At 35.9% G+C, this 6,984-nt stretch overlaps 1 long non-coding RNA gene across 15 annotated transcripts; it reads left to right on the top strand.

Moving 5' to 3' along the window:
- The first annotated feature begins 297 nt into the window (after nucleotides 1-297).
- LOC110867620 lies at nucleotides 298-5,404 on the top strand. Of its 15 annotated transcripts, none has more exons than XR_004863169.1 (14): nucleotides 298-1,131; nucleotides 1,237-1,301; nucleotides 1,398-1,465; nucleotides 1,548-1,604; nucleotides 1,704-1,929; nucleotides 2,087-2,141; nucleotides 2,392-2,478; nucleotides 2,555-2,654; nucleotides 2,721-2,766; nucleotides 2,855-3,019; nucleotides 3,171-4,141; nucleotides 4,210-4,562; nucleotides 4,865-5,046; nucleotides 5,148-5,404. It is a non-coding gene; the product is annotated as an uncharacterized LOC110867620 (long non-coding RNA). The 15 variants fall into 15 exon arrangements; XR_004863166.1 differs by having other exon boundaries at nucleotides 2,082-2,141; XR_004863165.1 differs by having other exon boundaries at nucleotides 2,082-2,141; nucleotides 2,385-2,478.
- The last annotated feature ends 1,580 nt before the right edge of the window (nucleotides 5,405-6,984 follow it).

Here is a 6,984-nt window from a genome sequence, read left to right as displayed (position 1 = left end):
ATCGGCCAATTAATGAAAGTTAAGGTTATTTAAATCAAATATCTTATATAATTAAGACATATATAATTTTGATATATTATATATCTATACTACTTTATAAAGCATATAGGAAGGATAGAATGGTCTTTTGCCACTTTACAACTCTTTAAAGCCCATTGTACAAACCTCTTAAGCACAAGTGTTGAAAACTTGTTTTCAACACCTGATGATACCACGCGGATCTTAGCGGATCAACTTGACCCGGTTTTTGTTTGATGGATCCAATATATTCTTATTATCACAGATCTAAACCACAATTTCATCCGCCGCTTCACAATTCTTTCACTCTCTAAACCCTAGATCCTCCACCGCATAACTGAAGCACCTCCACCGCACCTCCACCGCACCTCCACCGCTCATCCATGGAACCTGTCTTTGCCATCACCGTCTTCTCCCCTTTCATCCATGGAACAGGTCATGTTTTTAACCCTATTTTGTACGTTTTTTTTTAATCTTTGTCAGATCTGTGATAATACTTTTAGATCTGTTTTAATACTTTTAGATCTGTGATAATACTTTTAGATCGGTGAATCTGTGATAATACTTTTAGATCTGTGTTGGTTTTGTGATTATTTTAATGTTCTGTGAATGGCTCAACATTAGGGCTTTTTGTTTGATAATTAGGGCTTTGTCTGATCTGTGAATGGACCAATTTTAATTTCTTGCATTAGGGCTTTGTCAGATCTGTGATAATACTTTTAGATCTGTTTTAATACTTTTAGATCTGTGATAATACTTTTAGATCTGTGAATCTGTGATAATTCTTTTAGATCTGTGATAATACTTTTAGATCTGTGTTGGTTTTGTGATTATTTTAATGTTCTGTGAGATTTATAGAGAAAACGTAATTTCTGTTTCATAATTAGGGCTTTTTGTTTGATCTAATCGGTTACTGAATTATGGTTTTGTTTGTAAGGAGAATCCGATTGCAAGCTCACCGGCGAAGGAAGCATACAGGAATCGGCTGGCGGACAGCCTCAACATGGACAGAACTAACATTCTAGCTTTCAGGAATAAGCCTCCGACACCAACAGATGCGGTTCCAAACGAGTGGTTTTGCTTCACTACAAAGCAACAATTTTCAAATTCAAAGTAAAATACCTAATTATCTGTTCAAATTTTGCATGAAGAATATATGTACTTTACTCTGGTTGAAAAGGGCTAACCTCTGAATCTTTGTGGGTGTTTCTGTTATAGATTTGTGTGGCCACGTGACCTTTGTTATGTGCGGTATTGGCGCCGAAATGATGATGGGAGTTATGGTGAGTGCATGCACATACCAAATAGTCATCGCTTAATATGATTTAATTTTGAATCTCTCTAATTAAAAGTAGTTTTGCTGTTACTTTGTTTTTTAGGATTGGTTTGATCCAATTGCTGATTCGACTACTAGCCATCTCGATCTGATTCCCCACATGGTTTAGGGGTAATTGATTTTGTTTTTGACGTTTAAAGGTTTTAAAAATCATTGAATTTTGTATTAAATGGGAATTTCGACATCATTTCAGGAGAAGTTTAAAACAACAGGACTATGGAAGGATATACGGTGCTACATTGACAGTCAAGTGAGACCCCATCTCTTTGTTTAAAGTTCAAACACATAATTTGTTTTCAGTTTTTAATTTTCAATGAATTATACTAATTGTGATACTCTTATTGTGCAGCTCTACGGTTTGTAGGTTGAAGTTTGCTTAACACGCTTCAACCGTCGAACTTGGTGCGGCTCAATTGAATAAGGAAAGCAGGGAGGTCATGGACCTTAAAGACTTGTGCAGACTAAAACTGTGATTGAGATATCTGCAGCAGTAGCTAGCAGCAGCTGAAGGGAATGTTGATCGAAAGATGTGAACAGAGGCAAGGTGGCAAGGTTTTAGTAATAGTTGTTATATGGTACATTTACATAACATGAACTTTTACTTCCAGTTGATTTCGACATAACTATAGTCTGTACAGTGTACATATTTCAGTATTAAAATCACAAGTTTACACATTCTTAGAGTGGTTTAATCCATGTCTTTGACCGGTATTATTATCGTTTGAAGCAAAGTTGGGTAATCGGAGATGATACCATAAATGAAACTGCATCTCCATAAGCTAATGAGGTGATGTTATTGGATCTTGGTTCATTGGCCGCCTTGGTTTTAAAATGCGCGCATAATGCGTGATGCGTCCGATGCGCTGATGAGAGCGCATCGCTACAACTGATGCGTTGTGTTTACGTGATGCGAGTATATTGCGCGCATTTCGCATGATGCGCTCATCGCATAATGCGCTCTGATGCACGCAACATTGTTTCTTATGTTTTTGGCCCACAAGCACTGATTTGATGAAGGTTGTTAATCAAGTGAGCAGCAACGCACGACAGATGGGGATTTTGGCGAGGAGACTAGGGTTCCGGTGAAACCTTTTCACTACATGTTGTCATCTCTGTCGACAATGGTAAGTAATCTGCCTGTATTTTTTTTTGGTCGTACACTTTCTTTATATCGTTTGGTTGCTATTTTTTGTGTTATAGAACAAATTGAAGACGTGCAGTGGTGAAAGTTCTTAGACCGGAAGGTTTGTATATGATTTACAGATCTATGTGGAATGCAGAAAATGGGAGTTGTCACCAGGTATGATCAGCATCTGGGCCTTAGTCTATATAACCTTCATTTACTTATTTATTTATAATTTTGTAGGAGAGGATAAAAAAGTTCTATGGCTGATGCATTTGTGAGTTTTAAGGTGCTTATATAATCCAAAAGTTCCAAGGTGTGTGTGTTTTTTTTTGTTGCTAAAATTCAAACATTTACAATCCTATTAATTCAAACAGGTCCAATTTAAACACAAAAAAATGAACCATTGTGGATTCCATTAGAAGAACACCTTTTGCATCATCCTGTGAAGAGATGAGGAGCTCTGCTTCAGTGAAGGAAAGGGCAATCTACTTGTGAAGGTACCTGTGAAGGAAAGGGCAATGTATGCCTTCCAAACCAAGGTATAGATTGTAAGGTAGATATTAAGTAGTTGTTGACATCAATTATTGAAAATTAATCAAATTTATCTAGCATGTAAAAAGCATTCATCTTATAAATGTTTGAGCACCACTGAATACACCAACTTGATTCCTTTTTTCACATGTCTTTCAGATGCAGGCTTGATGGGGATGAATTTCATGATTGGAAGAAAATAAACCTTTCCTATTTAATACCTTGGTCTCACAAGTTCTAAATAAATCATAATTTTTTTGGTATTCTCGTACGTGTGATGCCTTTTTGCTAAATGAAGACAGCTAGAGCATGGCGTGGAAGCTTAAAAGAGATATAATGATGTCTGGTGTTCGACAACGACGAAATTTTAAAGGGCCAAACTGGGTTATTATATTAGTGTGCTTAGTCAGCATATTTTTAGTTGGATTATATATCTACCAGCCCAGGAATACTGCTGCCTGCTATATCTTTCTGTCCCGTGGCTGTTCCGATCTTGAAAACACTCCAGCAGTTCCTTCCAGAGAATTAACAGATGAAGAAAACACAGCTCGGGTGGTCATCACGGAAATTTTGAAATCATCTCCTGCTGCTCCAAAGAACGCGAAAGTCGCTTTCATGTTTTTGACTCCTGGCCCATTACCGTTTAAAATTCTATGGGACAAGTTCTTTCAAGTAAAAGAACCTGTTTTGATCCAAACAGACCTAACCCGTCATAAGACCCACACGTATTTCATTTTTCACACAAAGGTATTTCGGGTGCTTTTATTCGCCTGAGTAAACTGGTGACAATGAACGGGCGTCAGGTGCTTCTATTCGCCTCATAACTGATTAACTGACCATGTGAGATAAAAGAAGACGCCTTTGTTTGGATTAAGTATAGATCGAGTAAAGCTTCCCTTGAGTGGGATAGCTGGGTTTCGTTTAATGTTGGGGCTCTGTTGTAATTTGCTTTTCCTCCTTGTATTCCAGCCAGTGGCTGGTTGCTTTATATTTATATATAAAGTTGTTGCAGTTCAAAAAAATATATATATAACATTCTTCTGTTGTTTTGAGACCGAAACACAATTAATAAGATTTTTTTTAAATGACAGATGCAGACATGGGATACTATTGCTGGAGGCGATTCAGAGGTACATTTTAGTTTTAAACTGGTTTCGTTTATACTTTATAGTGGTTATAATATGGAATATTTTAATAGAACCAGGTAACAAAATTTCTGCATAAGCGAGCACAACCCCAGCGAGCCCAACGCAACGGCGCAGTGAGCGCAGCCGCATCGACGTCTAATATCAATTTCTATTGGTTCAATTTAGTATCTCAATGAGTATATATCAATTTCTATGTCGTCTAATATCAGATGCTTTCAATTATTGTATATGAGATAAGTTTGTTTTTGGTCTATCACAGGACTACCAGAATGCCCAGGTCAATGAAAGATCTTTTAATGCCATCAAGTGATATAAGAGAGTTTTGTATATGTAATGCCCAAACGAGTTGAATTGGTCATTGTTGCGAGAGAAGCTACCTTGGGCTTGTTCAAAGATTGTAAAGGTAAATCTGTCACTTTTTTGTTTTTCTATCAAGCTAAGAGTGGCTAACACTGTATATTTATTTGACTATAAAATGACTACATAGAGTTGGATATACTAATGTCTATTGTAGGATTACATGTTTAGATGTGAAATCTATGACCTTATCCACTATAACGGATGGAATAGCGTGTAAATGAACTTGATATTTATAAATGAGTCTGAAGTTGATAGTTTTTTTATTTAAATTTGACATTAATACATGCGCTATTGTTATTGAGCCTGTAGTCATTAATATGTAATTTTAGATAAATAATGTTGTAGGAATAACGGAACAGGGTTCTGCTGAGCGTGACAAGCATCAAATGATGCAGCTGGGCTTCAATCAGCTACAGCATGGGCTCAAATGTTGTCTCAATAGGCGATTTTCAGCTTCAACATCAACTATAGCTTATGCAACCTACAAATCCCAGTTTGACAATTTAGCATAATCTCCAAGATTGCAGGTATCTAAATTTTAGATTTATAAACCCAGCTTGTTATATACTTATATGCCATTTACACATTTTAAGCATGTTTATGAGACTTTTTTTTTGTTTTTCATTAGTCTACATGGGCCGGTAGCATATCACAAACATCAGGCCCTTTGGTGATCTAACTGCAAAACAATGGATTCGCTTCCTATTGCTTCGGTTGCTCGAGTCATGCTCCCAAGTGGAGGTCCTGTGAAATGTAATTGGACAGGGCACATATGCATATGATACTGAACTAATGTTATTTCTCCCTTTCTTTTATTGTGGTAAAGTTTATGACATTTTATTTTCTATATGTACATACTATGCAACGGTTTTTGGGACTTGTATTTATCATCGTCTTTTTTCTTTGTAACTCAAGCCTTTTATCATTCAACTTTGGGTTAGATGAATTAATGTCAAATTATAATTATAACTACAGTTTAAAACGTAGCTTCCGATCTTAGATGCAACCCTAGAACATAGAACTAAACCAAAAAAATTACATGTGTAATAACTTACACTGTATATTCCAAAAATGAAAAGTGAGCCGATGTTTTACACCGATGCTACAATTAAGAAAACTAAGAGACGTACAATGTAATATATCACAAAACGACTGATAAACTAACGGTAAACCAGTATCCTATTGTAAATCGCACTCCCGCCGCATCGCGCGGGTAAACGACTAGTATATATATATATATATATAAACACACGTAATAAATTGGTTTTGACTCAAGTTTGATTCGACCTTTTAAGAATTGATCTGGAGCAGCTTATGAACTATTTAACTTGTTCACATTTTACATCAACCCTAAAATATTTTGTTTTATTCTTTTAAACAATATTAAATAACTGAGTAAAAAGACTAAGATACCTTTGGGTGACAAGATTTAACAAGAAAATCTAACTGAGTTAAGCTTAAAGGACAAAACATGCAACAAAATTCCTTGTAAAGGGTAAAATTTGTCAAAATTCGTTAAAAAGAACACCGTCTGATAAGTGATATTAAGATAAAGGACAAAACTTGTAATTTATCCTAATGTAAATGTGAAAAACAATACATTCTCTCGACTCAAACAATTCCATGGTTGATTTAAGTGTCGAGTCTAACCATTTTTTTCTTAATGGATCATTTTGAATTCACCTTCACAACTAGAGTCTACATCGTTATAAGCGTTCGAATAAAAGTCTAAATTTAAATATTATTTAACGGTCATTTTGGCAACTTAATTTGAAATACAGTATCGTCTTTGCATAAAGGGAGCTGGTTACATTTTGTCTTGAGCAACAACCATCATCATCATACTCAGTAAATCTCATCAATAACAAAGCTAAGGTAGGGTCTGAGTAAGGTAAGATGTAGACAGCCTTACCTCTACCCTCGTAGGATAGAGAGGCTGCTTCCAGTGAGACCCCCGACTCGATTGTAGTTTTGCATCAAGCCTTGTCTTTTGGCTATCAACGCCACGACATGATGCATGATTAACCGTCGGTCGCTTTTAACGTTATTTTCACGAAATTAGTAAATAACTTTAAAATTAGTTCAATTTCACTTTTGCCCCTAAGCGCCACACGTATATACATTATATGTGCACACCGCAAGCAGGGCTTATCTTGAGCAACAATTATTTTATAAATAATTAAAGAGACTAGCAGGTAACTGGATTATTACATACCGGATACACCTCATATGGATATTAATCAGTACATTAAGAGACAATCAATCAAAATTCATTTGGGTCCAAGTAGATTTCATCTTTGATTACATCATTTGAAGGGTTATTGGATTTTATCATTCTTAATTATTGGCTATTGGTCGCTGTCATCCCCAACTATCACTTTAACGTCCGTCACTCCCAACTTAACACTTAGCGTGTTATGTCACCGGGTCACTAACTTTTGATCATATTATTATACTTTTGGGGG

The sequence above is a fragment of the Helianthus annuus genome, chromosome 7 (genome assembly GCF_002127325.2).
Source record: "Helianthus annuus cultivar XRQ/B chromosome 7, HanXRQr2.0-SUNRISE, whole genome shotgun sequence".
NCBI classification, from domain to species: domain Eukaryota; kingdom Viridiplantae; phylum Streptophyta; class Magnoliopsida; order Asterales; family Asteraceae; genus Helianthus; species Helianthus annuus.
Note: the sequence above shows the minus strand (reverse complement) of the source record. Positions and strands in the feature narration are given on the sequence as shown.